The sequence below is a fragment of the Lissotriton vulgaris genome, chromosome 12 (assembly GCF_964263255.1).
Source record: "Lissotriton vulgaris chromosome 12, aLisVul1.2, whole genome shotgun sequence".
Lineage (NCBI taxonomy): Eukaryota > Metazoa > Chordata > Amphibia > Caudata > Salamandridae > Lissotriton > Lissotriton vulgaris.
The window spans coordinates 444,310,127-444,323,933 of record NC_141700.1 but is presented as its reverse complement, the minus strand read 5'-3'; the positions used below and the strand labels follow the sequence as shown (position 1 = coordinate 444,323,933).

The following is a 13,807-nucleotide window of genomic DNA, read 5'->3' as shown; positions in this document are numbered from 1 at the left end:
CTTTCCGACCTTCTTGCCCGGCATTCTCCAACGAAGATATCTGTAAAACAAGAACAAAATTACAACGCTCAAAATTGGCTCTTCGTTCCGTCTCGAGCTCACGTGCAGCGGGGAGGTGCAGCTTCAGAGCACAGGAACAAGAGGATGCTTTCTTGGCTTGTTGCTCCTTTTATCCGTCTTCGGGCGGGCGTAAACCCGCCTCCGCCTGCCTCCGGGGGCGTGGCCGGTGGCGTCAGCGTCTAGGACAACCCACTCCAGGGCGGGAAAAGGCGCGCCCCGGCTACGCCGCTTCGGTCATACCAGCCGAGACTCGCCTCCCGCCCAAGATGGCCTCCCGGGGGGATCGGGGTACTCCACCATACGTTCGGGGGGACCGAGTGGTCGCCCCTTTCCATTAAAACATATGAATCTTTGCGTAGTGATTGAGTATCTTTTCGTGTTTAAGATTACAATACATATAAAGAAGAATTTATAGCAGAAAACACATTTTCATCATCAACAATAAATTATTTATGCATTTTTTACTATTACCGTTGGTGCTGTGGCTTAGTGGTTAAAGCTCCTATCTCGTAAACAGGAAATGCTGAGTTCAAATCTCAGCAGCATTTAACTGTTTTCTTCATGCTTTCCGAATAATTTTCATCAAACAAGTGTTGAATACAATTTAAGTATAAACATCTGGTTCTATGAACTTTAGAATAAGTTATCTTAAAAATTAAATTAAATACTTGGTATTGTGAAGATTTTTGTAGGAATGCATTGATTGAAATAGGGAAAAGAAAATAACAAAGAACAAGATAGAGGTGAATGATCACTCTATTGTTGAATTCAATTAATCCATTCTTCAGCAAGGTATATTTTAAAATGATATGAATAGGGTAAACTTCAAATTAGAGAGGTGTTTTTGAATAAGTGAAGAGTCTTCATTCATCTTAAGTGTTTGAGTAGAGAAGTGTGTGAACTTAGAAAAGAATATGAAAGTGAAAAAGCAATATTCTCTTGAACACCATAAAGAAAAGTGTTTCAAATTTAAGAATCAAGTGGGTGCTGTGGCTTAGCTGGTTAAAGCGCCTGTCTAGTAAACAGGAGATCCTGAGTTCAACTCTCAGCAGTGCCTTGCTTTTCGCATTGTTATATAACAAATCATTTTCATTAGGTCTTATTCCGATACAATTAAAATATAAAAGTCTGATTCATCTTACTGTTGAACAGATCATCTTAAACCTTATAAAAACACAAGTATTTTCAAGATTATAGAATGAATACTGTTATTGCCAAATGAAAAAAATACATATCTATGAGGAAGACGTAGATGAAATTTCTACCTAGATTTGAGCAATATTATTACCTTCATGATTTTTTTTTTAAAGAATTCAAGAAATGAAATTGAGTTTTATAAGAGTACCTGTTTATTAAAACATATTAATACTTGCGTAGTGATTGAGTATGTTTTCGTGTTTAAGATTACAATACATATAAAGAAGAATTTATAGCAGGAAACACATTTTCATCATCAACAATGAATTATTTATGCATTTCTTATTATTACTGTTGGTGCTATGGCTTAGTGGTTAAAGCACCTGTCTCGTAAACAGGAAATCCTGAGTTCAAATCTCAGCAGCACCTAAATGTTTTCTCCATGCTTTCCGAATAATTTTCATCAAACAAGTGTTGAATACAATTTAAGTATAAACATCTGGTTCTATGAACTTTAGAATAAGTTATCTTAAAAATTAAATAAAATGCTTGGTATTGTGAAGATTTTTGTAGGAATGCATTGACTGAAATAGGGAAAAGATAATGACAAAGAACAAGATAGAGGTGAATGATCACTCTATTGTTGAATTCAACTAATCCATTCTTCAGCAAGGTATATTTTAAAATGATATGATTAGGGTAAACTTCAAATTAGAGAGGTGTTTTTGAATAAGTGAAGAGTCTTCATTCATCTTAAGTGTTTGAGTAGAGAAGTGTGTGAACTTAGAAAAGAATATGAAAGTGAAAAAGCAATATTCTCTTGAACACCATAAAGAAAAGGGTTTCAAATTTAAGAATCAAGTGGGTGCTGTGGCTTAGCTGGTTAAAGCGCCAGTCTAGTAAACAGGAGATCCTGAGTTCAAATCTCAGCAGCGCCTTGCTTTTCTCATTGTTATATAACAAATCATTTTCATTAGGTCTTATTCCAATACAATTAAAATATAAAAGTCTGATTCATCTTACTGTTGAACAGATCATCTTTAACATCATAAAAACCCAAGTATTTTCAAGATTATAGAATGAATACTGTTATTGCAAAATGACAAAAATACATATCTATGAGAAAGACGTAGATGAAATGTCTACCTAGATTGGAGCAATATTATTACCTTCATGAAATAAATTGTAAAGAATTCAAGAAATGAAATTGGGTTTTATAAGAGTACCTGTTTATTAAAACATATTAATACTTGCGTAGTGATTGAGTATGTTTTCGTGTTTAAGATTACAATACATATAAAGAAGAATTTATAGCAGGAAACACATTTTCATCATCAACAATGAATTATTTATGCATTTCTTACTATTAACGTTGGTGCTGTGGCTTAGTGGTTAAAGCGCCTGTCTCGTAAACAGGAAATCCTGAGTTCAAATCTCAGCAGCACCTAAATGTTTTCTCCATGCTTTCCGAATAATTTACATCAAACAAATGTTTAATACAATTTAAGAATAAACATCTGGTTCTATGAAGTTTAGAATAAGTTATCTTAAAAATTAAATAAAATGCTTGGTATTGTGAAGATTTTTGTAGGAATGCATTGACTGAAATAGGGAAAAGAAAATGACAAAGAACAAGATAGAGGTGAATGATCACTCTATTGTTGAATTCAACTAATCCATTCTTCAGTAAGGTATATTTTAAAATGATATGAATAGGGTAAACTTCAAATTAGAGAGGTGTTTTTGAATAAGTGAAGAGTCTTCATTCATCTTAAGTGTTTGAGTAGAGAAGTGTATGAACTTATAAAAGAATATGAAAGTGAAAAAGCAATATTCTCTTGAACACCATAAAGAAAAGTGTTTCAAATTTAAGAATCAAGTGGGTGCTTTGGCTTAGCTGGTTAAAGCACCTGTCTAGTAAACAGGAGATCCTGAGTTCAACTCTCAGCAGTGCCTTGCTTTTCTCATTGTTATATAACAAATCATTTTCATTAGGTCTTATTCCGATACAATTAAAATATAAAAGTCTGATTCATCTTACTGTTGAACAGATCATCTTTAACCTTATAAAAACCCAGGTATTTTCAAGATTATAGAATGAATACTGTTATTGCCAAATGAAAAAAATACATATCTATGAGAAAGACGTAGATGAAATGTCTACCTAGATTGGAGCAATATTATTACCTTCATGAAAAAAAATTGTAAAGAATTCAAGAAATGAAATTGGGTTTTATAAGAGTACCTGTTTATTAAAACATATGAATCTTTGCAAAGTGATTGAGTACCTTTTCGTGTTTAAGATTACAATACATATAAAGAAGAATTTTTAGCAGAAAACACATTTTCATCATCAACAATAAATTATTTATGCATTTTTTACTATTACTGTTGGTGCTGTGGCTTAGTGGTTAAAACTCCTATCTCGTAAACAGGAAATCCTGAGTTCAAATCTCAGCAGCATTTAACTGTTTTCTTCATGCATTCCAAATAATTTTCATCAAACAAGTGTTGAATACAATTTAAGTATAAACATCTGGTTCTATGAACTTTAGAATAAGTTATCTTAAAAATTAAATAAAATACTTGGTATTGTGAAGATTTTTGTAGGAATGCATTGATTGAAATAGGGAAAAGAAAATGACAAAGAACAAGATAGAGGTGAATGATCACTCTATTGTTGAATTCAATTAATCCATTCTTCAGCAAGGTATATTTTAAAATGATATGAATAGGGTAAACTTCAAATTAGAGAGGTGTTTTTGAATAAGTGAAGAGTCTTCATTCATCTTAAGTGTTTGAGTAGAGAAGTGTGTGAACTTAGAAAAGAATATGAAAGTGAAAAAGCAATATTCTCTTGAACACCATAAAGAAAAGTGTTTCAAATTTAAGAATCAAGTGGGTGCTGTGGCTTAGCTGGTTAAAGCGCCTGTCTAGTAAACAGGAGATCCTGAGTTCAACTCTCAGCAGTGCCTTGCTTTTCGCATTGTTATATAACAAATCATTTTCATTAGGTCTTATTCCGATACAATTAAAATATAAAAGTCTGATTCATCTTACTGTTGAACAGATCATCTTAAACCTTATAAAAACACAAGTATTTTCAAGATTATAGAATGAATACTGTTATTGCCAAATGAAAAAAATACATATCTATGAGAAAGACGTAGATGAAATTTCTACCTAGATTTGAGCAATATTATTACCTTCATGATTTTTTTTTTAAAGAATTCAAGAAATGAAATTGAGTTTTATAAGAGTACCTGTTTATTAAAACATATTAATACTTGCGTAGTGATTGAGTATGTTTTCGTGTTTAAGATTACAATACATATAAAGAAGAATTTATAGCAGGAAACACATTTTCATCATCAACAATGAATTATTTATGCATTTCTTACTATTACCGTTGGTGCTGTGGCTTAGTGGTTAAAGCGCCTGTCTCGTAAACGGGAAATCCTGAGTTCAAATCTCAGCAGCACCTAACTGTTTTCTCCATGCTTTCCGAATAATTTTCATCAAACAAGTGTTGAATACAATTTAAGTATAAACATCTGGTTCTATGAACTTTAGAATAAGTTATCTTAAAAATTAAATAAAATGCTTCGTATTGTGAAGATTTTTGTAGGAATGCATTGACTGAAATAGGGAAAAGATAATGACAAAGAACAAGATAGAGGTGAATGATCACTCTATTGTTGAATTCAACTAATCCATTCTTCAGCAAGGTATATTTTAAAATGATATGAATAGGGTAAACTTCAAATTAGAGAGGTGTTTTTGAATAAGTGAAGAGTCTTCATTCATCTTAAGTGTTTGAGTAGAGAAGTGTGTGAACTTAGAAAAGAATATGAAAGTGAAAAAGCAATATTCTCTTGAACACCATAAAGAAAAGTGTTTCAAATTTAAGAATCAAGTGGGTGCTGTGGCTTAGCTGGTTAAAGCGCCAGTCTAGTAAACAGGAGATCCTGAGTTCAAATCTCAGCAGCGCCTTGCTTTTCTCATTGTTATATAACAAATCATTTTCATTAGGTCTTATTCCGATACAATTAAAATATAAAAGTCTGATTCATCTTACTGTTGAACAGATCATCTTTAACATCATAAAAACCCAAGTATTTTCAAGATTATAGAATGAATACTGTTATTGCAAAATGACAAAAATACATATCTATGAGAAAGACGTAGATGAAATGTCTACCTAGATTGGAGCAATATTATTACCTTCATGAAATAAATTGTAAAGAATTCAAGAAATGAAATTGGGTTTTATAAGAGTACCTGTTTATTAAAACATATTAATACTTGCGTAGTGATTGAGTATGTTTTCGTGTTTAAGATTACAATACATATAAAGAAGAATTTATAGCAGGAAACACATTTTCATCATCAACAATGAATTATTTATGCATTTCTTACTATTAACGTTGGTGCTGTGGCTTAGTGGTTAAAGCGCCTGTCTCGTAAACAGGAAATCCTGAGTTCAATTCTCAGCAGCATTTAACAGTTTTCTCCATGCTTTCCGAATAATTTTCATCAAACAAGTGTTGAATACAATTTAAGAATAAACATCTGGTTCTATGAACTTTAGAATGAGTTATCTTAAACATTTAATAAAATGCTTGGTATTGTGAAGATTTTTGTAGGAATGCATTGACTGAAATAGGGAAAAGATAATGACAAAGAACAAGATAGAGGTGAATAATCACTCTATTGTTGAATTCAACTAATCCATTCTTCAGCAAGGTATATTTTAAAATGATATGAATAGGGTAAACTTCAAATTAGAGAGGTGTTTTTGAATAAGTGAAGAGTCTTCATTCATCTTAAGTGTTTGAGTAGAGAAGTGTGTGAACTTAGAAAAGAATATGAAAGTGAAAAAGCAATAGTCTCTTGAACACCATAAAGAAAAGTGTTTCAAAGTTAAGAATCAAGTGGGTGCTGTGGCTTAGCTGGTTAAAGTGCCTGTCTAGTAAACAGGAGATCCTGAGTTCAACTCTCAGCAGTGCCTTGCTTTTCTCATTGTTATATAACAAATCATTTGTATTAGGTCTTATTCCGATACAATTAAAATATAAAAGTCTGATTCATCTTACTGTTGAACAGATCATCTTAAACCTTATAAAAACAGCAGTATTTTCAAGATTATAGAATGAATACTGTTATTGCAAAATGAAAAAATACATATCTATGAGAAAGACGTAGATGAAATTTCTACCTAGATTTGAGCAATATTAATACCTTCATGATTTTTTTTTAAAGAATTCAAGAAATGAAATTGGGTTTTATAAGAGTACCTGTTTATTAAAACATATTAATACTTGCGTAGTGATTGAGTATCTTTTCGTGTTTAAGATTACAATACATATAAAGAAGAATTTATAGCAGGAAACACATTTTCATCATCAACAATGAATTATTTATGCATTTCTTACTATTAACGTTGGTGCTGTGGCTTAGTGGTTAAAGCGCCTGTCTCGTAAACAGGAAATCCTGAGTTCAAATCTCAGCAACACCTAACTGTTATCCCCATGCTTTCCGAATAATATTCATCAAACAAATGTTGAATACAATTTAAGAATAAACATCTGGTTCTATGAACTTTAGAATAAGTTATCTTAAAAATAAAATGCTTGGTATTGTGAAGATTTTTGTAGGAATGCATTGACTGAAATAGGGAAAAGAAAATTACAAAGAACAAGATAGAGGTGAATGATCACTCTATTGTTCTATTCAACTAATCCATTCTTCAGCAAGGTATATTTTAAAATGATATGAATAGGGTAAACTTCAAATTAGAGAGGTGTTTTTGAATAAGTGAAGAGTCTTCATTCATCTTAAGTGTTTGAGTAGAGAAGTGTTTGAACTTAGAAAAGAATATGAAAGTGAAAAAGCAATATTCTCTTGAACATCATAAAGAAAAGTGTTTCAACATTAAGAATCAAGTGGGTGCTGTGGCTTAGCTGGTTAAAGCGCCTGTCTAGTAAACAGGAGATCCTGAGTTCAACTCTCAGCAGTGCCTTGCTTTTCTCATTGTTATATAACAAATCATTTTCATTAGGTCTTATTCCGATACAATTAAAATATAAAAGTCTGATTCATCTTACTGTTGAACAGATCACCTTTAACCTTATAAAAACCCAGGTATTTTCAAGATTATAGAATGAATACTGTTATTGCAAAATGGAAAAAAGTACATATCTATGAGAAAGACGTAGATGAAATGTCTACCTAGATTGGAGCAATATTATTACCTTCATGAAAAAAAATTGTAAAGAATTCAAGAAATGAAATTGGGTTTTATAAGAGTACCTGTTTATTAACCCTTTCGATGCTGATGACGAGCTCAGCTCGTCATCACCCACGGGTGTCGTGTGCTGATGACGAGCTGAGCTCGTCATAGAAGCACCAAAATTGTAATTTGCAGCACAGGGCAAAAATCCCCACAGCAGCCATGTGGTTAAAACATATCAATCCTTGCGTAGTGATTGAGTATCTTTTCGTGTTTAAGATTACAATACATATAAAGAAGAATTTATAGCAGAAAACACATTTTCATCATCAACAATGAATTATTTATGCATTTTGTACTATTAACTTGTGTGCTGTGGCTTAGTGGTTAAAGCGCTTGTCTCGTAAACAGGAAATCCTGAGTTCAAATCTCAGCAGCACCCAATGTTTTCTCCATGCTTTCCGAATATTTTTCATCAAACAAATGTTGAATACAATTTAAGAATAAACATCTGGTTCTATGAACCTTAGAATAAGTTATCTTAAAAATTAAATAAAATGCTTGGTGTTGTGAAGATTTTTGTAGGAATGCATTGACTGAAATAGGGAAAAGAAAATGACAAAGAACAAGATGGAGGTGAGTGATCACTCTATTGTTGAATTCAACTAATCCATTCTTCAGCAAGGTATATTTTAAAATGATATGAATAGGATAAACTTCAAATTAGAGAGGTGTTTTTGAATAAGTGAAGAGTCTTCATTCATCTTAAATGTTTGAGTAGAGAAGTGTGGGAACTTAGAAAAGAATATGAAAGTGAAAAAGCAATATTCTCTTGAACACCATAAAGAAAAGTGTTTCAAACTTAAGAATCAAGTGGGTGCTGTGGCTTAGCTGGTTAAAGCGCCTGTCTAGTAAACAGGAGATCCTGAGTTCAACTCTCAGCAGTGCCTTGCTTTTCTCATTGTTATATAACAAATCATTTTCATTAGGTCTTATTCTGATACAAATAAAATATAAAAGTCTGATTCATCTTAGTGTTGAGCAGATCATCTTTAACCTTATAAAAACCCAAGTATTTTCAAGATTATAGAATGAATACTGTTATTGCAAAATGAAAAAAAGACTTATCTATGAGAAAGACGTAGATGAAATGTCTACCTAGATTGGAGCAATATTATTACCTTCATGAAAAAAAAGGTGTAAAGAATTCAAGAAATGAAATTGGGTTTTATAAGAGTACCTGTTTATTAAAACATATTAATACTTGCGTAGTGATTGAGTATCTTTTCGTGTTTAAGATTACAATACATATAAAGAAGAATTTATAGCAGGAAACACATTTTCATCATCAACAATAAATTATTTATGCATTTCTTACTATCAACGTTGGTACTGTGGCTTAGTGGTTAAAGCGCCTGTCTCGTAAACAGGAAATCCTGAGTTCAAATCTCAGCAGCACCTAACTGTTTTCTCCATGCTTTCCGAATAATTTTCATCAAACAAATGTTTAATACAATTTAAGAATAAACATCTGGTTCTATGAACTTTAGAATGAGTTATCTTAAAAATTAAATAAAATCCTTGGTATTGTGAAGATTTTTGTAGGAATGCATTGACTGAAATAGGGAAAAGAAAATGACAAAGAACAAGATAGAAGTGAATGATCACTCTATTGTTGAATTCAACTAATCCATTCTTCAGCAAGGTATATTTTAAAATGATATGAATAGGGTAAACTTCAAATTAGAGAGGTGTTTTTGAATAAGTCAAGAGTCTTCATTCATCTTAAGTGTTTGAGTAGAGAAGTGTGTGAACTTAGAAAAGAATATGAAAGTGAAAAAGCAATATTCTCTTGAACATCATAAAGAAAAGTGTTTCAAATTTAAGAATCAAGTGGGTGCTGTGGCTTAGCTGGTTAAAGCGCCTGTCTAGTAAACAGGAGATCCTGAGATCAACTCTCAGCAGTGCCTTGCTTTTCTCATTGTTATATAACAAATCATTTTCATTAGGTCTTATTCCGATACAATTAAAATATAAAAGTCTGATTCATCTTACTGTTGAACAGATCATCTTTAACCTTATAAAAACCCAAGTATTTTCAAGATCATAGAATGAATACTGTTATTGCAAAAAGAAAAAAATACTTATCTATGAGAAAGACGTAGATGAAATGTCTACCTAGATTGGAGCAATATTATTACCTTCATGAAAAAAAAATTGTAAAGAATTCAAGAAATGAAATTGGGTTTTATAAGAGTACCTGTTTATTAAAACATATCAATCCTTGCGTAGTGATTGAGTATCTTTTCGTGTTTAAGATTACAATACATATAAAGAAGAATTCATAGCAGAAAACACATTTTCATCATCAACAATGAATTATTTATGCATTTTGTACTATTAACGTTGGTGCTGTGGCTTAGTGGTTAAAGCGCCTGTCTCGTAAACAGGAAATCATGAGTTCAAATAACAGCATCACCCAACTGTTTTCTCCTTGCTTTCCGAATAATTTTCATCAAACAAATGTTTAATACAATTTAAGAATAAACATCTGGTTCTATGAACTTTAGAATAAGTTATCTTAAAAATTAAATAAAATACTTGGTATTGTGAAGATTTTTGTAGGAATGCATTGACTGAAATAGGGAAAAGAAAATGACAAAGAAAATGATAGAGGTGAATGATCACTCTATTGTTGAATTCAACTAATCCATTCTTCAGCAAGGTATATTTTAAAATGATATGAATAGGGTAAACTTCAAATTAGAGAGGTGGTTTTGAATAAGTGAAGAGTCTTCATTCATAAGTGTTTGAGTAGAGAAGTGTGTGAACTTAGAAAAGAATATGAAAGTGAAAAAGCAATATTCTCTTGAACAACATAAAGAAAAGTATTTCAATTTTAAGAATCAAGTGGGTGCTTTGGCTTAGCTGGTTAAAGCACCTGTCTAGTAAACAGGAGATCCTGAGTTCAACTCTCAGCAGTGCCTTGCTTTTCTCATTGTTATATAACAAATCATTTTCATTAGGTCTTATTCCGATACAATTAAAATATAAAAGTCTGATTCATCTTACTGTTGAACAGATCATCTTTAACCTTATAAAAACCCAGGTATTTTCAAGATTATAGAATGAATACTGTTATTGCCAAATGAAAAAAATACATATCTATGAGAAAGACGTAGATGAAATGTCTACCTAGATTGGAGCAATATTATTACCTTCATGAAAAAAAATTGTAAAGAATTCAAGAAATGAAATTGGGTTTTATAAGAGTACCTGTTTATTAAAACATATGAATCTTTGCAAAGTGATTGAGTACCTTTTCGTGTTTAAGATTACAATACATATAAAGAAGAATTTTTAGCAGAAAACACATTTTCATCATCAACAATAAATTATTTATGCATTTTTTACTATTACTGTTGGTGCTGTGGCTTAGTGGTTAAAACTCCTATCTCGTAAACAGGAAATCCTGAGTTCAAATCTCAGCAGCATTTAACTGTTTTCTTCATGCATTCCAAATAATTTTCATCAAACAAGTGTTGAATACAATTTAAGTATAAACATCTGGTTCTATGAACTTTAGAATAAGTTATCTTAAAAATTAAATAAAATACTTGGTATTGTGAAGATTTTTGTAGGAATGCATTGATTGAAATAGGGAAAAGAAAATGACAAAGAACAAGATAGAGGTGAATGATCACTCTATTGTTGAATTCAATTAATCCATTCTTCAGCAAGGTATATTTTAAAATGATATGAATAGGGTAAACTTCAAATTAGAGAGGTGTTTTTGAATAAGTGAAGAGTCTTCATTCATCTTAAGTGTTTGAGTAGAGAAGTGTGTGAACTTAGAAAAGAATATGAAAGTGAAAAAGCAATATTCTCTTGAACACCATAAAGAAAAGTGTTTCAAATTTAAGAATCAAGTGGGTGCTGTGGCTTAGCTGGTTAAAGCGCCTGTCTAGTAAACAGGAGATCCTGAGTTCAACTCTCAGCAGTGCCTTGCTTTTCGCATTGTTATATAACAAATCATTTTCATTAGGTCTTATTCCGATACAATTAAAATATAAAAGTCTGATTCATCTTACTGTTGAACAGATCATCTTAAACCTTATAAAAACACAAGTATTTTCAAGATTATAGAATGAATACTGTTATTGCCAAATGAAAAAAATACATATCTATGAGAAAGACGTAGATGAAATTTCTACCTAGATTTGAGCAATATTATTACCTTCATGATTTTTTTTTTAAAGAATTCAAGAAATGAAATTGAGTTTTATAAGAGTACCTGTTTATTAAAACATATTAATACTTGCGTAGTGATTGAGTATGTTTTCGTGTTTAAGATTACAATACATATAAAGAAGAATTTATAGCAGGAAACACATTTTCATCATCAACAATGAATTATTTATGCATTTCTTACTATTACCGTTGGTGCTGTGGCTTAGTGGTTAAAGCGCCTGTCTCGTAAACGGGAAATCCTGAGTTCAAATCTCAGCAGCACCTAACTGTTTTCTCCATGCTTTCCGAATAATTTTCATCAAACAAGTGTTGAATACAATTTAAGTATAAACATCTGGTTCTATGAACTTTAGAATAAGTTATCTTAAAAATTAAATAAAATGCTTCGTATTGTGAAGATTTTTGTAGGAATGCATTGACTGAAATAGGGAAAAGATAATGACAAAGAACAAGATAGAGGTGAATGATCACTCTATTGTTGAATTCAACTAATCCATTCTTCAGCAAGGTATATTTTAAAATGATATGAATAGGGTAAACTTCAAATTAGAGAGGTGTTTTTGAATAAGTGAAGAGTCTTCATTCATCTTAAGTGTTTGAGTAGAGAAGTGTGTGAACTTAGAAAAGAATATGAAAGTGAAAAAGCAATATTCTCTTGAACAACATAAAGAAAAGTATTTCAATTTTAAGAATCAAGTGGGTGCTTTGGCTTAGCTGGTTAAAGCACCTGTCTAGTAAACAGGAGATCCTGAGTTCAACTCTCAGCAGTGCCTTGCTTTTCTCATTGTTATATAACAAATCATTTTCATTAGGTCTTATTCCGATACAATTAAAATATAAAAGTCTGATTCATCTTACTGTTGAACAGATCATCTTTAACCTTATAAAAACCCAGGTATTTTCAAGATTATAGAATGAATACTGTTATTGCCAAATGAAAAAAATACATATCTATGAGAAAGACGTAGATGAAATGTCTACCTAGATTGGAGCAATATTATTACCTTCATGAAAAAAAATTGTAAAGAATTCAAGAAATGAAATTGGGTTTTATAAGAGTACCTGTTTATTAAAACATATGAATCTTTGCAAAGTGATTGAGTACCTTTTCGTGTTTAAGATTACAATACATATAAAGAAGAATTTTTAGCAGAAAACACATTTTCATCATCAACAATAAATTATTTATGCATTTTTTACTATTACTGTTGGTGCTGTGGCTTAGTGGTTAAAACTCCTATCTCGTAAACAGGAAATCCTGAGTTCAAATCTCAGCAGCATTTAACTGTTTTCTTCATGCATTCCAAATAATTTTCATCAAACAAGTGTTGAATACAATTTAAGTATAAACATCTGGTTCTATGAACTTTAGAATAAGTTATCTTAAAAATTAAATAAAATACTTGGTATTGTGAAGATTTTTGTAGGAATGCATTGATTGAAATAGGGAAAAGAAAATGACAAAGAACAAGATAGAGGTGAATGATCACTCTATTGTTGAATTCAATTAATCCATTCTTCAGCAAGGTATATTTTAAAATGATATGAATAGGGTAAACTTCAAATTAGAGAGGTGTTTTTGAATAAGTGAAGAGTCTTCATTCATCTTAAGTGTTTGAGTAGAGAAGTGTGTGAACTTAGAAAAGAATATGAAAGTGAAAAAGCAATATTCTCTTGAACACCATAAAGAAAAGTGTTTCAAATTTAAGAATCAAGTGGGTGCTGTGGCTTAGCTGGTTAAAGCGCCTGTCTAGTAAACAGGAGATCCTGAGTTCAACTCTCAGCAGTGCCTTGCTTTTCGCATTGTTATATAACAAATCATTTTCATTAGGTCTTATTCCGATACAATTAAAATATAAAAGTCTGATTCATCTTACTGTTGAACAGATCATCTTAAACCTTATAAAAACACAAGTATTTTCAAGATTATAGAATGAATACTGTTATTGCCAAATGAAAAAAATACATATCTATGAGAAAGACGTAGATGAAATTTCTACCTAGATTTGAGCAATATTATTACCTTCATGATTTTTTTTTTAAAGAATTCAAGAAATGAAATTGAGTTTTATAAGAGTACCTGTTTATTAAAACATATTAATACTTGCGTAGTGATTGAGTATGTTT

The 13,807-nt window shown here is 31.1% G+C and overlaps 16 non-coding genes across 16 annotated transcripts; all 16 read left to right on the top strand.

Annotated features, from left to right (window-relative positions):
* The first annotated feature begins 1,043 nt into the window (after positions 1-1,043).
* TRNAT-AGU (transfer RNA threonine (anticodon AGU)) lies at positions 1,044-1,117 on the top strand. The gene has a single exon. It is a non-coding gene; the product is annotated as a tRNA-Thr (tRNA).
* Positions 1,118-1,553: 436 nt separating this feature from the next.
* On the top strand, positions 1,554-1,626 carry TRNAT-CGU (transfer RNA threonine (anticodon CGU)). The gene has a single exon. It is a non-coding gene; the product is annotated as a tRNA-Thr (tRNA).
* Positions 1,627-2,061: 435 nt separating this feature from the next.
* On the top strand, positions 2,062-2,135 carry TRNAT-AGU (transfer RNA threonine (anticodon AGU)). The gene has a single exon. It is a non-coding gene; the product is annotated as a tRNA-Thr (tRNA).
* Positions 2,136-2,571: 436 nt separating this feature from the next.
* Positions 2,572-2,644, top strand: TRNAT-CGU (transfer RNA threonine (anticodon CGU)). Its single transcript has one exon. It is a non-coding gene; the product is annotated as a tRNA-Thr (tRNA).
* Positions 2,645-4,098: 1,454 nt separating this feature from the next.
* Positions 4,099-4,172, top strand: TRNAT-AGU (transfer RNA threonine (anticodon AGU)). The gene has a single exon. It is a non-coding gene; the product is annotated as a tRNA-Thr (tRNA).
* A 436-nt stretch (positions 4,173-4,608) lies between these two features.
* On the top strand, positions 4,609-4,681 carry TRNAT-CGU (transfer RNA threonine (anticodon CGU)). Its single transcript has one exon. It is a non-coding gene; the product is annotated as a tRNA-Thr (tRNA).
* Positions 4,682-5,116: 435 nt separating this feature from the next.
* Positions 5,117-5,190, top strand: TRNAT-AGU (transfer RNA threonine (anticodon AGU)). Its single transcript has one exon. It is a non-coding gene; the product is annotated as a tRNA-Thr (tRNA).
* A 436-nt stretch (positions 5,191-5,626) lies between these two features.
* TRNAT-CGU (transfer RNA threonine (anticodon CGU)) lies at positions 5,627-5,699 on the top strand. The gene has a single exon. It is a non-coding gene; the product is annotated as a tRNA-Thr (tRNA).
* Positions 5,700-6,134: 435 nt separating this feature from the next.
* On the top strand, positions 6,135-6,208 carry TRNAT-AGU (transfer RNA threonine (anticodon AGU)). Its single transcript has one exon. It is a non-coding gene; the product is annotated as a tRNA-Thr (tRNA).
* Positions 6,209-6,642: 434 nt separating this feature from the next.
* Positions 6,643-6,715, top strand: TRNAT-CGU (transfer RNA threonine (anticodon CGU)). The gene has a single exon. It is a non-coding gene; the product is annotated as a tRNA-Thr (tRNA).
* A 430-nt stretch (positions 6,716-7,145) lies between these two features.
* On the top strand, positions 7,146-7,219 carry TRNAT-AGU (transfer RNA threonine (anticodon AGU)). The gene has a single exon. It is a non-coding gene; the product is annotated as a tRNA-Thr (tRNA).
* Positions 7,220-8,305: 1,086 nt separating this feature from the next.
* On the top strand, positions 8,306-8,379 carry TRNAT-AGU (transfer RNA threonine (anticodon AGU)). The gene has a single exon. It is a non-coding gene; the product is annotated as a tRNA-Thr (tRNA).
* Positions 8,380-8,817: 438 nt separating this feature from the next.
* Positions 8,818-8,890, top strand: TRNAT-CGU (transfer RNA threonine (anticodon CGU)). Its single transcript has one exon. It is a non-coding gene; the product is annotated as a tRNA-Thr (tRNA).
* A 2,471-nt stretch (positions 8,891-11,361) lies between these two features.
* Positions 11,362-11,435, top strand: TRNAT-AGU (transfer RNA threonine (anticodon AGU)). Its single transcript has one exon. It is a non-coding gene; the product is annotated as a tRNA-Thr (tRNA).
* Positions 11,436-11,871: 436 nt separating this feature from the next.
* Positions 11,872-11,944, top strand: TRNAT-CGU (transfer RNA threonine (anticodon CGU)). Its single transcript has one exon. It is a non-coding gene; the product is annotated as a tRNA-Thr (tRNA).
* Positions 11,945-13,398: 1,454 nt separating this feature from the next.
* TRNAT-AGU (transfer RNA threonine (anticodon AGU)) lies at positions 13,399-13,472 on the top strand. The gene has a single exon. It is a non-coding gene; the product is annotated as a tRNA-Thr (tRNA).
* The last annotated feature ends 335 nt before the right edge of the window (positions 13,473-13,807 follow it).